The following is a 23,317-nucleotide window of genomic DNA, read 5'->3' on the forward strand; positions in this document are numbered from 1 at the left end:
CCTTTTCTTCTAAATAACTTTTTTCCATTATTGTTACAATTTGTGCTGCCGTAGGTACTACTTCTCTTGACTAACGTACCAATTGATGAAATATGTTCAGGAGATCTCACATGTTGAATAACTGCCCTATTGATATTTTTCCAGTCATTATACCCATCGAATGTTAGAAGGCCAATAATTTTCGTGGAAATCAGTTTACAAACGTGACAATAAATACGGCTACATTTAGGACTGTACGCTAACAACTCACGATGAATTTTTTCCTTATTAGCTTTCATTCTATAAAAAATCGCACTTTGCAAATGTCTGGTTTTATTATTATCCAGTTGTGTAACAGTTTGTAACACATTCACTAATTTTATCAATATATTGATTCGGTCGATTATTTATAAAATATTGTTGAAATTTTAGATTTACATGTTTTGACCAATCCCCTTTATCGCTAGGAAAAGAGTTAGTGACATTGTCGTTTTCTATAGGAGATGACGGAGATGTACTTGTGACAAGTGAAGTCGCTTGAAAATCAACAGTGGAGTCATCATTTTATCATTTTTGCTGTTAGTAAAATGAAAAAAATTGAAAATTTATTTTGTTATTGCAATAAAAATTTTTTTGGTGATCTTTCCGGGCCCCATTAAAATGCGGGCCCGAGGCAGGTGCCTCACGGGCCTAGTGGTAAAACAGGCCCTGATTTTGGAAACCAGAATCTTTAAACGCGATTTCCCAAAAATCTACTTTTTTTAATTGTGCCTCTATATTATTGAGGGTGCGGTCCTATCTTCTAAAAGGGGTAGGCCAAAACTCAGATGGAAGGATGGTGTAGATGAGGATGGGAGAAAAATAGGAGCAGCAAACTGGCAACGGTTGGCAATAGATAGGAGTGACTGGCGTAATAGACTTGGGAAGGTCGAGGCTCTTTGATAGGGCTGTAGCACCATTAATGATGATGATGATGATCTCTTAAAAGTAGTATCCGCAACAGCTAACTTAAATGGGTCTACCCCAAAGTCCCGACAGCCACAATCTCGACGGCCAAAATCCCGACAAGCCAGAATCCCGACAGGTTTGATAAGTTTATTTTTAATATATAATTACATTTATTTCTTGTTTTTTGTTTATGGCCATCTGTTTTTATTTTGTGTTACTAAACAAAAGTATTTACCATTTAATATGAAGTAATTTTCTAAATAAAATTTCTAACATGGGTATATGAATTAAATTATTTTTTTGCCAATATACAGGGTGTTTCATTAACAATTGTCCATATAGTAACTGGAGAAACCTTAGCACAAAATACGAAGATTTAACCTAAAATACTTAAATAAAATGTGGTTCCTTAATGAGTTACAGGGTGTTTTATCTAAAAATTTAAAAATTATTTTTGCTCAGCATTTTAAAACTATTAGACGTATACTTTTGATACTTAGCAGAAAGTATAGGTATTGCACAAACTACTAAATTACGTTAAACAAACGTTTCTGGCTATTACCAGAGGCGTACGACGGGGGAAAGTGAATGGTTGACCCTTTCCAAATTCTACGCCACTGGCGGAATTGCTATTTTAGTTCAATTTTTGGATTCTCTAATACTTTCTCTAAAATAATATACTCTTCATTCGTAACGATAAAGTCATTAGTTTTTGAGATCTTTGAAGTTAAAAATGAAACGACACGGTTATTTTGATTAATGTATTGTGTCGCTTCATTTTTAATTTCAAATATCTCGAAAACTAATCATTGTATCGTTACGAATGAAGAGTATATTATTTACATAAAAAGTATTGGAAATTTAAAAAATTACACTAAAATAGCAATTTCGTCAGTTGCGTAGAATTTGGGAAGGGTCAACCAGCCACTATCCCCTGTCGTACGCCAGTGGTAGTAGCTAGAAACGTTTATTTGTCTTAATTTAGTAGGGTGTACAGTGCCTACACTTTCTGCTACGTATGATAAGGATACGCCAAATAGTTTTAAAGTACTGGGTACAAATAATTTTTAAATTTTAGTCATATGAATCATATCATAAATTAATCAAAATAACTGTGCCGTTTCATATTTAACTTCAAATATCTCGAAAACTAATAACTTTATCGTTACCAATGAAGAGTATATTATTTACGTAGAAAGTATTTTAGAATCTAAAAATGGCACTAAAATAGTAATTCCTCCAGTGGCGTAGAATTTGAGAAGGGTCAACCATTCACTATCCCCTGTCGTACGCCTCTGGTCGCAGCTAAAAACGTTTGGTTATCATAATTTAGTAGGGTGTATAATAGTCGCACTTTCTGCCAAGTATGAAAAGAATAAGTCGAACAGTTTTAAAATGCTGAGCAAAAATAGTTTTTAAATTTTTAGATAAAACACCCTGTAACTCAGTAAGGAACCACATTTTATTTAAGTGTTTTAGGTTAAATCTTCGTATTTTGTGCTAAGGTTTCTTCAGTTACAATATGGACAATTATTAATGAAACACCCTGTATAGTCCAATAATATATGTATAATCAAATCCTGAATTCAAGTTTACTTTCATATAATAGATATTATCATGTCACTTACAACCTTACATTTCAGTAAGTATAGGTTTTATATTATAAAATAAAGTGTTTAAATACTTTTTTCTTTTAAAATACATAATAAGTAATTAGTACCCGTACTTATTAATCAGTAATAATTTTTCAATTTCAATACTCTCTAATATGATTTGGTATTGCATTTGAAAAGGAAACAATAAATATTCAAAATGTAGTGGTCGGAATTTTTACTTATACGAGGATTGTTGCATGTCGGGATTTTGGCCTGTCGGGATTCTGGCGAGTCGGGATTCTGGCGTGTCGGTGTTTTGGCCGTCGGGATTTTGGCTATCGGGATTTTGGCTGTCGGGATTTGGGCGCCACCGAACTTAAATATACCTGTCTATGTGTACCTATCAGAAGTATACAAGCAAGGAGGGACCAAATGACAAAACAGAAGCACCAGCGACTACAAGAAATATTTGAGAAGAGAAAATCTCAATGACAATGGAACAACATTATAATCTACCCTATTTATAAAAAAAGAGGAAAATTATTATGTAAGAATATAGAAGAACCTCTGCACTTTTTTCGGAATACAAAACACTTACAAATATTCTTAGTAAAAAAGCTCAACCCCTAGCTGACAAAATCATCGGGGAGTATTTAGCAGGATTTAAGCAAAGTAGATCTACCGTCAACCAACTCTTTATAGTCAAACAAATACTAGCCAAGCATGGGAATATGACATAGACATTTACAATAATTATTATAGACTTCATATCTATTGAATTCTATCTACTAAGTTATAAACTAATCAAGCCTATATTCAATAGATACAGGTAGAAAAAAATCACCTAATATATTGCAAGAACTCGGAATGCCATCAAAATATTAACAATAGTGAAAATAACAATGATAAAAACACACAAAAGCACGTGTATGTATTAAAGGTCAGTTGACTGATGCGATTATGATAACGCAAACCCAAGGAATTAAACAAGGCGACGGACTAGCTCCAACGCTTTTCAATCTTATTGTTGAATATGTGATTAGACGGTTAACGATAATCGAACATAACATAGTTACAAACAAATAATCATTGTGAGCAGAAGAAAAGATGAGGCGAAAAAACACGTAGAATTGAAACAAAGTCCGAAGTTGTAGGGCTAGAAATAAATACGAATAAGACAAAATTAAATGAAGACTTATGCTGGCCAATAAAACTTATTTCACCAATTGCTAGATGTTTATATCGCGAGGTATACGCCGGAAAAAAACTCAAAGTCTATCCAACAATAATCAAGGCCCATAGTATGGTTGTGAAACATTGATCATAACACAGAAGTCTGCCAATTCAGTAGACGTTTAACAAAATCATTACTTATCATACTGGGCCCAATCAGTGAAATTAACAACTGACGAATTAGACATGATAAAGCGATATACGAATAGTATACAGAGCCAACAGTAGCATAATACACTAAACTGCAGCTGTTACGGTGGACAGGACACGTGGTCCAGATGCATGAGAACAGAATCCCCAGAAAATTACTCAACGCAAGAATGCAAGATAAAAGACCTGTTAAAAGGCACAAAAGAGATGGCAGGGTAAAGTAGATAAGGATATACTACAAATCTCTTAAAAGCACGTTCGTGGAAAAGAAGAGGAGTAGATCCAGATCTTTGAAGAAATTTATTGAAGGAGATCAAGGCCAGAGTTGCCATTGGATGGATGGATGTCTATGTGTGTACCAGACCAGTGTACCCAAGATAACGTACTTATCTTATAATAAATAACCAAAAATAAGCGATAAGTTACATCATAGTTTATTAACATTTTTATAAGTCAACTAACAGAAGGGACTACACAAATTTTTTGAAAAAAAAAATTAAAGACCAATTTTGGTACATCAGTATTAGCCCTGGATCCCGCGTACCAAAAAAAGTTGATTAATAAATAGCAAGCTGAAAATTTGTTAATAGCTTAATGGTGTCTAGTCGGACAAACTTTGATGTATGGGAACACTGGAACAGGGGAAGTTTTAATTGTGGAACGTGATTATAATTGTGGAACGTGTCATACTGACAAGTTTATGATTGTGATAGCAGGTTGTTTTTAAGTTTATTCAATAGCAAACTTTATATAATATATGAAAAAATGTTTCTCCGAAAAATATGTTGGGCATTTTAATAAGTCCGACACGCAGATCATATCAAACGACAGGTATTATACTGGTGGTAAATAACAATCTCATTTTTGCATGAGAGTTTAATAAAAGGGTAACAAATCAATTGGAAGTTCTGTCCGACAAAATACATGAGACGTTTTCGTAGTCTGACGTTCGAAACCTGTAACCTGTTCCACAATTAAAACTTCTCCTGTTCCAGTGTTCCCGTACATCAAAGTGTGTCCGACTAGAAACCGTTAAGCTATTAACACATTTTCAGCTTGCTATTAATACACTTTTTTTGATAGGCGGGATCCAGACCTATATATTATTGTGTTTTCAAATTTATCAATCAAAAGCAAAATGAAAATTAAATTAAATTTTTTTTAAATAACGCGGGCACATAAATTTGACACACCCTGTATATTGAGCTGTAAATATTTATTAGAATTTAGTTTGGATGTAAGTGGATTTCTCTTTTAATGAGCTTTCCGATGAACCATTAAAGACTTTTGTGAATAATTAAAGTGAAAAGGACGATGTATTTAGAGTTAAAATGGAAATAGATTGTTTATTACGAGAACTATAGAATCCACAGGTAAAGGTAATTATCAATTTCTAGAAGAGTGGTTTAAAAAGAAAGTTTGGAATTTTAATCTTTGTTTCAACCCGAGTAAATGTTGTAGGGTTCTCCGAAAGTAATTAGGATGGTCGGAATAATTTTGAAAATGACTGTTTGTTTGTCGAATGGAAAAGTCGATGTTTCTGATTCTTGGCAATGTGGAAGGGGAAAAGTGGATTGGATGATTGAAAGAGTTTGAAAAAGAAGTCAGTATATGTTATTTGGCAGCGCTGAAAAGCGGTCGACGTTTTGGTGGATAAGTAGTTAGCAAATACCAGTGGTTGTTTGATAGTGGAGAATAGTGTTGAAAAGTGGAACGAGAGACAGATCAAATTGAGACGAAATACCTCTTTGATTCTGTATTATTGTGAGAAGGAGAGCGAGAATTTTTGGAGTTTTGTTTGAATCGAGTACGTGTCAAAAGAGGCCCGGCTTGTTAGAGAATTGGTGCTGGTATGCTGATAGTTTTGAAGCTGGAGAACGGAGAGGGCTTTGATGAGTAGCCTTTAACATACTCAACGAGGGAGAGCTGTTTTGGGTCACGAGAAGACATCAGAGTGAGTGAAACAAAAGGTCAGTCAACTTATGTGAAAGATATTTTTATGTTCGGAAACTAAAATTTTGAGTAAAAGGCATATGAATTAAAATTCCAATATTTCTAAAAGTAAATAGGAAGTATAGCTAATCTTGCGAATACATAAATTTGTTTTGTTTAGTTTGTTTTACCAAAGTCATCGGGAACAAACCGATAAATTGTTTTTTTTTTAACTATAATAAATTTAAGTGGTAAAGATTTCATTCGGACATCTGTGTCCACAGGTTTTAGATTTGATAGATTTTAGAGTATTGATTTTGACAAATAATAGACAATTCTGTATGTTTATTTTAATATTTTGCTTTATTTCTTTTCCCTATTTTATCCCGATTAGGATCAACTAAGAGATACTGAACCCACGAGAGAAGATAAGTATAACGTGAGATAATTTAGATTTTTTTTAATAGTATAAAAAGGCACCCTGAGATTTTTTATTCATTTTTATGTATGATTTGCGAGAATTAAATAATTAATCAGATAAATAATAATTAATATAAAATTAATAAAAAGCAGATCATAACAATATAGATAGGTCAAATAGGAAAAGATTTTAAAAACTGATGACAGAACACAAGAGTAGTTTTTTTCAACGGTAAAATCAACTCAACTTATGTCAACCATTTGATTACAAGGCCATGAGTATAATAACACAACTTTAAACTTTGAAAGAGCTTAAAAGTCTTTTATTTGTGCAAATTGTTTTGCAGGCTAAAATAATTTAAAATTTCTCTTCTGACATCTCAAGTTGAGGATATCAAAATTAAAAGACGTTTTATTATGAAAAGAATGTTTTATTATAATATAATTGAACATACATTCTATTAAGTAACCTCCAATTTTATAAACAAGCAGTCAATGTGGTATGCGTAGTCTGAATCTATTGTGTGAACAGGATATATGGTGTCTTTAATTATTGTATTGTATTAGTTTTGTATATGTCATTTATTTCTCAAACTAGTCAGTTTTATCAACAAAATGTAATCTAAAATTAATTAATATTTATATAAATAATTTTCTCGTAAACCATTATACGCTTTAATCCTTTTGTGATTGTGAAATTGTAATATCCCCTAGATTTTTGTACTTACACGTGATTACATGTATAGTAGTTAATTTGATGCATGACGAGCACGAAAAGAAAAAAATTTCCATATTGAATCTGCATTGTCAATAGAAAAGAGCTCCACCTACTAAAGATACCCTTTTGATTGGTAAGAGAATTGCCCTTATATCGTACTTGGGCACTCGGCGTACTCAAATAGAGGGTACAGCTCTATTATTTTGGACCCTAATTCATGGGAACAGTCATATGACAGATGCGAGACCCCGCTTGACATATATGCATACGCCATGAGCTTACTTTACGTCCTCTTTTAAATAAACGAACAGGACATTGCACTTGAGACGCCATTTTCATTTGAAATAATGTTTGCTCCATATTGATGAAGGATGTATAATGAAATTTTCAAGTGGACTCTCGAAAAAATTGCTTGACTTTGATATGGCAATGACAAGCACGATGTGGGAACCCAGATTCGGTAATATATTTACCAAGTGCAAGCGTATATGTACTTAATAAGGGTTAATATTCAGCTAATCGAAAAGATACCACTACTACAAACAGGCAATTATAAAATGTCGAATTCCACAGAAAATATCCATTTTTTGATGCTAAAAACATTTATTTTGGGTTAAGGGATTAAGTTTTAGGACCATTTTTTTTGTTTTTTATGTTTTAAATCTGAAGGAAAAAATAAAGTAATCATGTCTTTTTGCGAAATTTTAAAAATGGAATGAGCAAAATAATAGTGATTTTGGAGTGTAAAAATTTCGACTTAGAATCTGTTCTAAAGCACCTACAAACCTCTTGAAACAACAAAAATTAATCAATTTTTTTATATTTATAAATCACTGCTTTTGTTTTTCTCTTCATTCTCAATCGACAGAGTGAGTTTCAAGTATGAAATGCCTCATTTATCTCGGAAACGACTGGCACGATTTTTATAGATTTTAGTGTGTAAGTAGCCGATATAACGGTGATATTTACATTGTTGTCAGACTTTTCATTTTTCTGAAAAAATAAACTTTTTTCTTTCAAATAGATCATCCTGTATACATTTTACCTTTTGAAGTCCTTAAGACATACCTACTGATCATTTTTCATCTAATGATCCCTATACCCAAATGCTATAATTTCGTAGTTGTATACATGTCGTAGTAAATGATTGAGACATCATCATTGAAATTATGTTTGCTGGTCACCTATCGGAACATTTAATTTCAACTCAAGCTTATTTCTATCTAGACAATAGCATTATTTTGTAGTGTCACCTATAGAAAAATGAATATCTGTTTGGCGTCGGCAAAAAAAGGAAGAACTTTTTAGGGCCATATTAACGGATTGAATCAAATATTGAATAATTCGATTTGGAGAGGGTGAATAACAAATTTCCCCCATGTTCCGCCGTTCCAATTCATTGTGCAACAGATTATTTGCAGCAAAACCGAAAACATCGTCGCCTTAGGGCAAATCAACACTGACAGTACATCCGGTACATCGAATGCAGATGACGCTGACGCTCGCGATGTTCAACATAACACGATGTATAATGAGACAATACAACAATCCCGACGTTTTTGATGCTTTATTGACAAAGACAAGCTACGATTTGGTTGGTCATGATTTACAACATTTTCAAATTTGATCGACGTATTGTGTCCGAGGTATACATGGAAAATATTTTTGTTATGGGAAAATAAATTAAATAAATCATATTAAAACGGTAAATTATTTGTTTAGTTACATGTATCTATAATGTGGTTTTTAAATCCTTCGATATTGATAGATATTGTCCTGTATATTTTTAAAATTTGGTTACATAAAACAAAAATTTCATGAACTGGTTTTGATGAATTGGAAAATATTAAAAAAACTAAATATTTGAGACATCATATTTTTCATTTGCTTTGTTTTCCTTTTTTAAACCTTCATCTTTTAAAAATAATCCGGTCAACTTAGAGATCAAAATGCTTGGCAAATAACAAAAATTGCTGGAGAGCCAAATTTTGGTGGAGAGCTAGGGTATACCATAACAAATAAAGTTTAAAAAGTCCCCACCGATCCCATGTGTGCGTCAAAAGTTATTCGGGGTCAAAGGTCAAAATTTGAGATTTTTGGATTTTTTTCGAAAACGGTAAGTTTTATCAAAAAAAACCAAAGTTGAAGATCTTAAAATTCTCTACAAAAATAGTCCTTACTATTTTTTTCCTAAGAGTTGCCATTCCTGAGATATCGCGATTCAAAGAGTCACATTATACATGATATGCACACGTTTCCACACCACCTGTGAGGTAGTGTACTCGGCGCGTTTTTTTACCGTGGTTTCCCCTGTAGGCCTACTCCACTAACTGTTTTGACAATTTTACGATAATTTAAGGAAACAATACCGGTCAAGTTCTAGATATTACCTTATTATTGATATTGATTATTGATATTGCTATTGATTGTTAGGTTAACTATTGTTTTGATTTCTTTAGATATTTTAATCAGATTCATATTCTTGAAAGTCTACTTCAACAGTCAAGTCTTCTTCGATTTCATCTTCTTCCTCTTCCTCTTGCTGGATGTTCAAAAATTGTTCAAATGTGACTGAGTCATTGGTCTCTTCATTAAAATCACAGGAGTCTTCCTCTGTTGTACTAAACTGGACATCTGAGCAAGACTGACCTTGGCAGTTGGTACACACTAGAGACCACAGCAACCCGACTTTTTTACATCCACATTTGGCACTACAACCTTTTTTGCAATTGCAAAAAAAATAGTGTTAAGGAGTTTTTCTGGAGCAGGTGGGAGTAAGGTTTTAATCGGTTCCAGAGTATTATCTATTAATTTCCAACCCCAGTCTTCTGGATTCAGTTCATTGCCTAGCCATGTTTGAACTTGATAATATACTCGATACAAATGTTGAAAAGCAGATGCTGATGTTGGAGGAAGACATGATATTTGTAGTTGTTTCTTGTTTCGCGTATTTCTTACAAAAGTTAAGTATCGGTATTTATCAAGACAAATAATTTTTTTGGAGCTCCATAAACCTCAAGAAGAAAGCGAATTCCTTCCGCAATTATTGTTTGCGGCGTAGAATCAAGTTCTGTAAAAACTTTACAGCAGCCAGTCAAATCTTTTTTTTTTCGAATAATTTAAGTACTGACGTTTTGCCCCTTCTGTACATTGCGGACGTAGTGTCGCAGCCGGTTATCGCATGTAAAAATAAAATGTAATTTTAGCATTTGGGATAAACCGATAAACTATTCGAAGAATATATCTCTGTTCGCTGTTGAGCCCTTCCAGGTTTCAGAAAATAAATAACTTTATCTACTGGAGTCCTTGCAGTAATCAGTACCAACAAATCAACACCTTCACCAACTACAATTGTTGTGTTTGTTGCCTTAAATTTTTCAATTGCTGTCTCAATTATAAGGACATCTGCGTCATTTTTAGCTTGTTTCACTTCAATATTCGCAGCTGTTAATTTGTCAGTTACCATTTCAGCTTTCTTTCAGCTTTCTTCTTGCATTTTATGGAGCTCAAAAAAAATTATTTGTTTTGATAAATACCGATACTTAACTTTTGTAAAAAATACGCGAAACAAGAAACAAGTACAACTATCATGTCTTACTCCGACATCAGCATCTGCTTTTCAACATTTGTATCGAGTATATTATCAAGTTCAAACATGGCTAGGCAATGAATTGAATCGAGAAGACTGGGGTTGGAAATTAATAGATAATACCCTGGAACCGATTAAAACCTTACTCCCACCTGCTCCAGAAAAACTCCTTAACACTATTTTTTGCAATTGCAAAAAAGGTTGTAGTGCCAAATGTGGATGTAAAAAAGTCGGGTTGCTGTGTTCTCTAGTGTGTACCAACTGCCAAGGAAAGTCTTGCTCAAATGTCCAGTTTAGTACAACAGTGGAAGACTCATGTGATTTTAATGAAGAGACCAATGACTCAGTCACATTTGAACAATTTTTGAACATCCAGCAAGAGGAAGAGGAAGAAGATGAAATCGAAGAAGACTTGACTGTTGAAGTAGACTTTCAAGAATATGAATCTGATTAAAATATCTAAAGAAATCAAAACAACAGTTAACCTAATAATCAATAGCAATATCAATAATCAATATCAATAATAAGGTAATATCTAGAACTTGACCGGTATTGTTTCCTTAAATTATCCTAAAATTGTCAAAACAGTTAGTGGAGTAGGCCTACAGGGGAAACCACGGTAAAAAAAAACGCGCCGAATACACTACCTCACAGGTGGTGTGGAAACGTGTGCATATCATGTATAATGTGACTCTTTGAATCGCGATATCTCAGGAATGGCAACTCTTAGGAAAAAAATAGTAAGGACTATTTTTGTAGAGAATTTTAAGATCTACAACTTTGGTTTAAGGTTTTTTTTTGATAAAACTTACCGCTTTCGAAAAAAATTCAAAAAATCTCAAATTTTGACCTTTGACCCCGAATAACTTTTGACGCACACATGGGATCGATGGGGACTTTTTAAACTTTATTTGTTACGGTATACCCTAGCTCTCCACCAAAATTTGGCCCTCCGGCAATTTTTGTTATTTGAAATGTCTATATAGACCGGGTTAAAAGATATGTTTTAGCTTTGTGGAGTTGAAGTCAAAAGTTATAATTAGAGAGCGGAGTATATGCAACACAATATTACCAAAATATGCGCATATATATGCATTACTTTTACTACAAATATGCAGGTATTTTTTCTAAATTTGTCTAAATATGCAAATGCATATTAAAAATACTCAAAAATAAAACAACATATGTATTAAATATAAACATTTATGTTTAAAAAATTCAACCTACATTTATGTTTAATACATATTTATTTTTCACATAAAAACAAATGAAATTACACACAAAAACTGATATAATTAAATTAAGAATCTAAATTATAGTATGAATTTATAATCAAATATTTTTCAAAATTTTCAACTAGCAACTTTTGCCTTCTATCACTAAAAGCGTGTTTGGACACAGAAAAAGTTCGTTCTACATCTACTGATGTTATAGGACAATATTTTGTTAGTAAAAGCGAATTTGTCGAATAAAAACACTCTTTCCAGAAAAATTTCTTTTGTGGGACATGATGCTTTTGTTTGTCAGTTCCTCATTTAAAAAATTAAATGTGAAAATGAATGTAACTTACGATTTTGGAACAGGCCTTGCAAAATACTTTGTCTCCACTTAGGTTTAACTCGGGAAAACACTTTATCCAAGCACTTTTTTGAATGGTAGACATATTTAAATTTGATATATACCAATCACTTCAAAAACACTAAATACGATACAACGTTTACTTTAAACAAATATTGGCCGGAAACTGACAAAATAAATATTAGACCCTTAAAAGCAGGTAGGTACCTACGACTTGCTACGCTAATAAAATAATATTTTTCTGGGAACACCCATAATTGTTAAATTCAGGTAGTAATGGGAAAGTCCAGATAGATAATAATGAGCGATAGATAGATAAATAACGAGCTCGTTCATATCTAAGTTATAAAATTCCAACTAAGAGAGGAAAATTTTAAACTTTTATATAATTTATTTTTAAAATATGCAAAATAAGTCGTGTTTAGCTTAAATATGCAATGTTGTGTTTGTTGTCTGAAAATATGCAATATATGCATCTATATGCACTTTGCATATATTCCGCTCTCTAGTGATTAGTGTTATGCACTTATCCGAGACTTCTTTTAGAATCTTGCCAGAGATTAGGTCAAATCCAAGGGCTTTTTTGATGTTGATTTCATTTATTATTATTTGTTTTACTTGGTTGACTGTAAATTTCGTGTGGGGCAGATCCATTTGAAACGGTGCTGTTAGGAATCTGGTTAGTTCTGTTTCTTCCTCTGTAGATACTGTAGAAGGGTATGGCGTGAATACTTTTTGAAGGTGCTTGCCAAAAAAACAGCTTTTTCTTTGTCGTTCCTAGCCCAGGTGTTTGCCTCATCTTTGATTGGTGGGTTATGCTGTTGGGGGGGGGGGGAGTTTTTTCGTGCCTTTCCAGAGTGAGTAATCTGTAGCTTGAGTTGGTGTTAAATTTTCTAAATATTCTTGTATTCCATGGTTTTCTTCTTCATGGATGGCTTTTACAACTCTTCGTGAGTCTTTGCGGCGTTTACTATTATCCTCCATTGGTTTCGATTCTGTGCTACTATTTCCCATGGTCTCACTTCCTTCTTCTCCAGGTCTTCTCTGACTGCATCCTTCCACCTTTTTCTAGGCCGTCCTGCAGGTCTTCTACCATCTGGTCTTTCTCAAAACACATTGCTAATCAGTCTGCCTTCATAACTCCGTACCACGTTGCCTGGCCATTTTAGTCTATTGGCTTTTATGTATCTCAAGATGTTTCCCTGTTCGAAGAGAGTCTCTAATTCATTGTTGTATCTACTCCTCCATTCATTTGTCACGCCGCCCCTGCAAGGGCCATATATAACTCGCAGGATTTTGCGTTCCCATCATCATCATCATCATCATCATTCAGCCTATACTTGTCCACTGCTGAACGTAGGCCGCCCGTAGTTCACCCCACAAATTCCTGTCCTGAGCCGCTTGCATCCAGTTTTGGCATATCCACTTCAGGTCATCTGTCCATCTTGTTGGTGTCGTCCTCTGCTTCGAAAGGCGTCCTGTCTGGGCCTCCAGACAGGACGAGAAAACGTTTCGTCCAGCTGCTGTCCTTCGTTTGCGCCACATGCCCTGCCCAGTTCCATTTCAAGGTCGATATTCTTTTAATTGCATCGGTTACTCCCTATCTACGGCGAAATTCTGTGTGTGCGTTCCCATACAAGAGTTTATTGATTTTTTTCTGTCTAAATGTCCACGTTTCACTTCTGTATGTCACTGCTGGTCGTGTTATGGTTTTGTACATTTGTGTTCTGGCCCGTCTTGAGAGAAGCTTTGACCTCATTAGATGTTGAATGGCAAAGAAAGATTTAGAACATGATATGGATCACCTGATGAATAACCTGATGACTGGTGCGAATCAACCTTCATTCCTATCCATAAGAAGGATCACTAAACATACGCAGCAATTACAAAGTCGCTGCCCTTATTTATCATACTAACAATCAACGGATAAAGAACTTTCTTCTTTCTGAGACAGCCGAGGAAGAATTCGTACCAGGAAAAGGAACGTGTGAGCAGATGTTGAATACCAGACAGATAATAGAAAAAGCGAGGAACACATTATACAAATGCTGCTTTGTTTCGTATATTACACAAAAGTTTTCCATTGAGTAAAATGGGATCCCTTCTGCAGTAAAATGGAAAATATGGGAGTACCTAACCACCTAGTTAATCTAACAAGAAAGCTTTATGACAAAACTCGGCCAAAAAACACGGAATATATTCAAGTGCTTTCAAAACAAAGAAAGAAACTAGACAGGGCTGCATACTATCATCATTATTATATAACATAATATTCTGAATATACAGGGTATTTGGTAAAGAATGGGCCATAGCTTAACCTTAGATTCCTGAGGTTAAAATAGGTCGATTTAGGCTAACTTACCTTAGTACAAAAGTTGATAATAACCGAAATACAGGGTTTCAAAATTAAACTTTTATTTTATTTATTTTTGAATATTTCCTGACAGGCATGGGACAACAACACGAAATTTGGTAAGTGGTGCTGGTATTGTATACCCTACTAAATTATGTTAAACAAACGTTTCTGGCGTACGACGGGGGAACGTGAATGGTTGACCCCTCCCAAATTCTACGCCACTGGCGAAATTTCTATTTTAGTGCAATTTTTTGATTCTTCAATACATTCTCTGTAAATAACATACTCTTCATTCGTAACGATAAAGCCATTAGTTTTCGAGATATTTGAAGCTAAAAACGAAGGAGTATACATTAATCAAAATAAGTGTGCCTTTTCATTTTTAACTTCAAATATCTCGAAAACTAATGACTTTATCGTTACGAATGATGAGTATATTATTTGCATAGAAAGTTTTCGAGAATCTAAAAATTATGCTAAGATAGCAGTTTCATCATTGGCGTAGAATTTGGGAAGGGTCAACCATTCACTTTCCCCTGTCGTACGTCTCTGGTATTAACCAAAAACGATTATTTAACATAATTTAGTAGGGTGTACAGTACCTACACTTTCTGCCAAGTATCATAACGATATGTCAAATAGTTTTATAGTACCGGGTACACATAGTTATTAAAGTTTTAAATAAAGAATAAATTATTAAAAAAAGAATACTTTAAAATAATTTGACGTATCCGTGTCATACTTGGCAGAAAGTGTAGGCACTGTACACCCAATAAATTATGTTAAATAATCGTTTCTGGATACTACCAGAGGCGTACGATAGGGGAAAGTGAATGGTTGACCCTTCCCAAATTCTACGCCACTGATGAAGCTGCTATTTTCGCATAATTTTTAGATTCTCCAATACTTTCTATGCAAATAATGTACTCTTCATTCGCAACGATAAAGTCATCAGTTTTAGAGATATTTGAAGTTAAAAATGAAAAGGTACACTTATTTTGATTAATGTATTAAGCTCCTTAATTTTGACATTCAAATATCTCGAAAACTAATGGCTTTATCGTTACGAATGAAGGGTATGTTATTTACATAGAAAGTATTGGAAAATAAAAAATTGCACTAAAATAACAATTCCGCCAGTGGCGTAGAATTTGGGAAGGGTCAACCATTCACTTTCCCCTGTCGTACGCCTCTGGTATTAACCAAAAACGATTATTTAACATAATTTAGTAGGGTGTACAGTACCTACACTTTCTGCCAAGTATCATAACGATATGTCAAATAGTTTTATAGTACCGGGTACACATAGTTATTAAAGTTTTAAATAAAGAATAAATTATTAAAAAAAGAATACTTTAAAATAATTTGACGTATCCGTGTCATACTTGGCAAAAAGTGTAGGCACTGTATGGCACTGTATGTGGCAAGTGTAAGTGTAGGCACCCAATAAATTATGTTTAATAATCGTTTCTGGCTACTACCAGAGGCGTACGATAGGGGAAAGTGAATGGTTGACCCTTCCCAAATTCTACGCCACTGATGAAGCTGCTATTTTCGCATAATTTTTGGATTCTCCAATACTTTCTATGCAAATAATGTACTCTTCATTCGCAACGGTAAAGTCATCAGTTTTCGAGATATTTGAAGTTAAAAATGAAAAGGTACACTTATTTTGATTAATGTATTAAGCTCCTTCATTTTTAGCTTCAAATATCTCGAAAACTGATGGCTTTATCGTTACGAATGAAGAGGTCGATAGAAGAGTATTTACATAGAAAGTATTGGAAAATAAAAAAATTGCACTAAAATAACAATTCCGCCAGTGGCGTAGAATTTGGGAAGAGTCAACCATTCACGTTCCCCTGTTGTACGCCTCTGGTAGTAGCCAGAAACGTTTGTTTAACGTAATTTTATAGGGTAACAATACCAGCATTACTCACCAAATTTCGTGTTGTTGTCCCATGCCTGTCAGGAAATATTCAAAAATAAATAAAATATAAGTTTAACTTTGACACCCTGTATTTCGGTTATTATCAACTTTAGTACTAAGGTAAGTTAGCTTAAATAGACCTATTTTAACCTCAGGAATATAAGGAATATAAACACCATGTATAATGAGGAAAGTATTTGACGAATGTAATGGAGGAATCACTAAAGGAGGCAGCAAAATCGGCAAGCTGCGATACACAGCCATAGGATTAGGATAGCCATGATGATCGCCAACATCCGGAACGGATAGGCACCTTAAGAAGAAGCGATACACAGATGCCATACATATACTAGCAGCGAATATATAATTATAACTAGATGTCAAAACTACACACACCGGCAAAATTAGCCGAACACCTTAAAAATGGGACATGTTTGATGTCTCGAATTTTCTAAACCAGTGGTCCGATTCGAGTGATTCTTTTAGTATGTTATAGCCTTATTATTTAAGAATATCGTTGTGATAATATTGTTGCTAGACAGGTAAATATCATTTTATACTGGGTGTACCAATCATACTGTGTTTTTTTCTTAAAGTTTGGAACACCCTGTGGAATATTCTAGCATATGTAAAATATTAAAATTAAAACTCGATTGTAGATTTATTTAGCGTATGGCTTAAGTATATCACAGAATATAGTTAGATTTATGCATTATACAATGCATCACAAACAGATGTCCAATTTTTTTATATATTCGATTGACCCTTCGGTTGCCATTACAAAGTCTATAGGGTCGCCTGTGTATGCTCTGCGTGGGCAGTCCTGAACAATGTGACTGATCGTCTGTCTTGCAGCGCCGCAGTCACAAGAAGGCGAGGGGAGTTTACCCCATCTGTGGAGGGAGTCGGCGCATCTTCCACAGTTTGTTCGAATTCGATTAAGGGCTGCCCAAATCTTACGGGGACGTTCAAATTCGCCAGGTTTCCCTATGATGTCCGGTAGACTATGGTAATGCGGATCTGTCTTACTTTCCCAATCTTCTCTCCATCGGGTATTTAAGTCAAAGTTGGATTGCTGCAGCGCTTGAGCAGATTGTAGAGGGGGTAACCTGGATCGGAGACGGTTTCCAAGAATATCGGGGATGTCGTTGTGGACTAGAAGCTGGCGACTGTCCATTATTTTGTTATATTCTTTAACCAATGCATGTTCGCGGCGTAGGTTGGGTGGTGCTATATTACTAAGGGTAGGTAGCCACATTGTAGGGGTGGGCTTAATTGTGCCTGTTATCATACGCATAGTACGGTTTAGTTGGGTGTCGACCAGGTGGGTATGCCTGCTATTTAGCCACACTGGAGCACAGTATTCTGCCACCGGATATATCAGGCCAAGAGCAGGGGATCTTAATGTTGATGCTGTGGACCCCCATGTAGTGCCGCAGAGCTTCTGTATTATATTGTTGCGTGTTTTCAATTTTGCTGCTGTTTTCGTCAGGTGTTCTCTGAATGTGAGCGTTCTGTCTAGAGTAACCCCAAGGTATTTCGGGTATTTATTGTGTTTTAACAGCTTGTTATTAAAATACACTCGCAATTCTCTGTTTGCCAACTTGTTGTTTAGATGAAAAGCTGATACTTCAGTTTTTGTAGTACTTGGCTGTAGTCTCCATTTCTTAAGGTATTCGCTGAGGATGGATAAGTCATTCGTGAGAGTGATTTCTGTAGTTTCTAAAAATTGGTGGCTTGTTGCAAGGGTCCAGTCGTCAGCATATCCAAACTTCCGAGATTCGGTTTCAGGCATGTCAGCAATATAGAGGCTGAAAAGTAAAGGGGCAAGGACAGAACCCTGTGGAAGACCATTGTTAAGTTTCATCTGTCTACTCGTCTCCTTTCCCATTATAACCTGGAAGGCTCTGTTGGTCAGCATGTTGTCAATGAGGTTAATTATCTTTCTGCAGGGGATAATGCGGGCCAGTTTATATATTAATCCCTGTCTCCAAACAGTATCATATGCTGCTGTTAGATCTATAAATGCTGTTGCTGTCTTTTGTTTCTTTTGAAAACTAGCTTCTATAAAAGTTGTTAATGACAGCACTTGGTCCGTACAGCTTCGATGAGGGCGGAAGCCAGCTTGTTCAATGGGGACATTTTCTAGTATCCTGTGACTAATTCTGTTGAGGAGAAGCTTTTCTAATAGTTTATATACCATGCTGAGTAGAGCTATGGGGCGGTAGTTTTCTGGCTTATCGTTTGATTTGCCCGGTTTCGGAATTGCAATTATCTTTGTTCGTTTAAGTGAGAAAGGAATGTTACCTGACTGAAGTATATCATTAAAGAACATTGCAAGCCACTGTTTCGTGTATGCACCACTGTGTATCAAGAACTCTGGATGGATACCATCAAAGCCAGGTGCTTTACCTGATTTCATTTCTTTCAGCGCATGTGTGATTTCAGAAATAAGTATTCTTGCTGAATATTCGGAGTTCGTTCTGTTCATTTGTTTTAATGCCCTTAAGTCTCTTTTCACGTTGGTAGTATGTGTTCGATCTCGTGGAGCTCTGGATAGAGATACTATATGGGAGGCAACCTTGTTAGGAGACATTTTAGACTCTCTGGATTCCAGCTGGTTAGCTCCTCCAATTTTCCGCAACAAGGACCATGCCTGCCGGCTTGATTTTTTGAAGTCAAGGTTTTCGACAGTCTTTATCCATTTTTGGCGTCTAGCTGTATCGATGTTGTGTAAAAGCTCATCGGCTATTTCTCGGTCACCACTTTCGAGAAACTTCGTGTATAAGTCTTCACATGTTTCAGTCCATCCAGGCACATATTCTTTGCGATACCCCCTAGGGATGGTTTTCTTGGCAGTGCTTATTACTGCGCCCACAAACCTCTCATAATGTTTGCTGGTTGGAGGGACCCAGCTCAAGGTCCGGTCTAGTTGTTCAGAGAATTTCTTCCAGTTTGCTTTTCTAAGATTCCACCTGGGTCGAGGATATGATCTAATTATTGGAATTGATATTCCGATGGTGATAAGCACCGGACGATGTTGAGTATGTGGGAAGTCTGCAAGGACACTTCTCGCAGTTGTTAGTGGTCTGTCATTGGTATCTTTTGAGACAAAACATAGGTCTGGGTTATATTCTTTTCTCCATGCAGCTGATTTAAATGTTCCTCTGTCTTTGGCATCAAAAACTAGGTATGTGTTTTGCTCTTCGGACCATTCTACTAGTGCCTCCCCATTTTCATCATTCGTGGTGTACTTCCACATTTCGTGGTGGCTGTTGAAGTCGCCGATGTATATAGTAGGATGTGGATGAGTCTTTAGCACTTCTGGGTTCCATGTAGTGGCTGGAGGTAAGTAGCTGGTTGTAGAGTTAGGCTTTCTTAACATTCTTCTTTTCGATTCATTTAATTATGTGGGATAGTAAAAAAGTTATGTGCGTTGACAACTATCCATGTTTTTCATCAATAAATCCTCATAGTAGGGGAGGAAAGTATGCTAAATTTGCAGTTACTCGAGCGTTGTGGGACCTATTGGATTGTGAAGAGTATGTGCTAAAACCAGAAACATGTTAAGTTAAGTTTTCCACAAAGTGGGGACTTTTCATTTTTTAATTTAATTTTAATTTGAAATAATCGTTTTTTTCCGATTATAGCGCTATCTATCCATAATTCGAAAAAATCAGTCGAATTAAAGTTGCTTATTTTTACGTAAAGAATCCAAATCTGCAATAAAAATTGGGGGCTCCTATTTAAGATTTTAAATTAAATCCCCCACCCCACCTCCGTGGGGGCTCATGTTTGGTGCCATTCGATAGATTTTTCAAAAATATTGAATACATGTATTTTGCAGTTTTACGATCTGATGTTTATTTCGCGAAATATCGCAGGGTTCGTATTTAAACTTTTTAATTTTCCCCTCACCCATTTCCTTGGGGGTTCGATTTTGGTATCATTCGATAGACTTTTGAAAAATATTAAACAAATATTTTTTAGTTTTACGATCTGACGTTCATTTCGCGAAATATTCGCTTTTTTTGTGAAACTTTGTGACTCGCCCATTTTCTTAGGCCACGTTCAAATTGTCAGTTTTTTTAAAAATACACTATTTTTCTGAGGATAGATTTTTCTTCGGATCCCCCTTAACGAACTCGACTGTATTAAGACGCAATATTATGGTATACACTTACAGGGTACAAGGTTTCTCACTATTTGCTTGTGTTGGACAATAAAAAAGTTATGTGCGTTAACAACTAGCCATGTTTTCCATCAATAACTCCTCATTTTCTGCTTAGTTTAATAAACAATCCTAAACTAGGCTATGAGAAAGTTTCACAAAAAAAGCGAATATTTCGCGAAATAAACGTCAGATCGAAAAACTAAAAAATGCGTGTTAATATTTTTCAACGATCTATCAAATAATACTAAACACAATAACTCTCTGAGAGGGGTGGGGGTAAATTAAAAATTTTAAATACGATATTTCGCGAAATGAACATCAGATCGTAAAACTGCAAAATACACGTATTCAATATTTTTGAAAAATCTATCGAATGGCACCAAACACGAGCCTCCACGGAGGTGGGGTGGGGGATTTAATTTAAAATCTTAAATAGGAGCCCCCAATTTTTATTGCAGATTTGGATTCTTTACGTAAAAATAAGCAACTTTAATTGGACTGATTTTTTCGAATTATGGATAGATAGCGCTATAATCGGAAAAAACGATTGGTGGAAATGGAAAATTCTTCTTCTTCTTTCTCGAAACTCCTTATGCCCCCCAGGGGCGTCGGAGGAAATGGAAAATTAAATTAAAAAATATCCTACACTTTATGGAAAACTTATCTTAACTTTTTTTGGTTTTAGCACCCACCCTTTACAGTCCAATAGGTCCCCATAACGCTCGAGTAACTACAAATTTAGCATACTTTCCTCCCCTACTATGAGAATTTATTGATGAAAAACATAGCTAGTTGTTAAAGCTCATAACTTTTTTATTTTCCAACATAAGCAAATGAATCAAAAAATAAAATGTTAAAAAAGCCTAAGGCTATAATTGAGTTTTAATTTTAATATTTTATATGTATATGCTAGAATATTCCACAGGGTGTTCCGAACTTGAAGAAAAAAACACAGAATGATTGTTACACCCGGTATAAAATGACATTTACCTGTCTAGCAAAAATATTATTACACTGATATTCTTAAATAATAAGGCTATAACATACTAAAAGAATCACTCAAATCGGACAACAGGTTTAGAAAAATCGAGACATCAAACATGTCCCATTTTTAAGGCGTTCGGCTAATTTTGCCGGTGTGTGTAGATATCATCACCTAACGACAGAGCCGGATAAGCAAAGAAATCGGACTTTAGATGAACACCGCAAAAACAAAAATAACAATCGTAGATAGGGCAAATAATAATCTACCGCACATACACGACATGTCAAATTTCAAAGTAGTAGACAGATTTAGTAGGGCTCCCTGATAATCAAAAATGACGATTTCTCTGTAAAAATTAAGCGTAGACTAGGAATGGCCCGAACCGCAACACCTAAATTAATAATTAAAATATAGACAGATCGAAAAAACATGGAATACTAAGCTCAGGTTGGTCAATGCCGTTATTTCCCCATTGCTACATACGCAGCTGAAATATGGATGGTCAGAAAAATAGATATGAAGTTTGCTGTGCTTGGGCCTCTTCAGTGGCGTAACAAACTCCGTCGAGGCCCCCCCGCAGAATTGAAACTGGGGCCCCCTTAAAAAAATTACTAAATGCGACATGTGTAACAAATACCTATATGTGTTACAGCCCAGTAAATCAACGTAAAATATGGCGATACCGTGTAATTTTTCAAGTGATAAACTCAAGATTTTTCGAGTTATTTATGAGTAAAAATGTTTATTGCTCAATAAAAAAACACGTTTTTAGGCGATTTTTCGCAAATAGTTCAAAGAGTAAGTATTCGATCGAAAAGAATATTGTTAGCAAAAATGTATCTAGCTTATAAAAAAATGAAACAAAAATGAAGTATATCGACTCAGTAAAATAAAATTGTAGCTCATGAAAAGTTTTTCTTATTTGTTAAATTCCAAATCGAATAATTTAACGTGAAGTCACCAAAAAATGAAATACTCTTCGGGAAAGCCCATTAGAACTTTTTTAAAGTGTTTAAAAGAAGCTTTATTTTTTACAAAAGTTTCTAGCATCAAAACTAAGCCAGTTACGCTCAAAATACAGTTAATCCCATTTTTTGGTAAAAAATTGTGAAAATCTCCCCCTATTTAGCACCCCAAATGAAACTAATCATTATTGCCTTAAATTACCTAACTTTTTTATACGACCTGTAAGTTTCACCGGTTCAAAGTGCTTATTTTTAAAAGGGTTCTAGTTGAAGGGCTTGAACAAGTCACTAATCACGAGTATATGCAAATTTTAAACAGACATATCCTTAACTATGTCTTAACCAATTTTTGTCTTGCAGAAAAACAAAATAAAGCCAAAATGTTTATAAAAGCAAGACCTACCAACATTTGTTTACTTTTTGAAATTTTTCGTATCACTAATACTTTTTAAGTTATATTGAAAAAAGCATTTTTTCCAAAATAAAAAACTTTTAAATCTTTTAAAAAATAAGAACTTCGAACCGGTCAAACTTACAGATCATATAAGCAGTAAATATTTAAAGTAAATAGTAAAGCGCTAACGATAATTTTTATTTGAGGTGCGAAATAGGGGCAGATTTTCAAGATTTTTTTTTTACCAAAAAAGGGACCAACTTTATTTTGAGCGTAACTCGTATATTTTTTGAAACATTTAAAAAAAGTTTTAAGAATTTTTCCCAAAAATTGCTTCATTTTTTGGTTATTTCAGGTTGAAATATTCGATT

Source organism: Diabrotica virgifera, chromosome 10 (genome assembly GCF_917563875.1).
Source record: "Diabrotica virgifera virgifera chromosome 10, PGI_DIABVI_V3a".
Lineage (NCBI taxonomy): Eukaryota > Metazoa > Arthropoda > Insecta > Coleoptera > Chrysomelidae > Diabrotica > Diabrotica virgifera.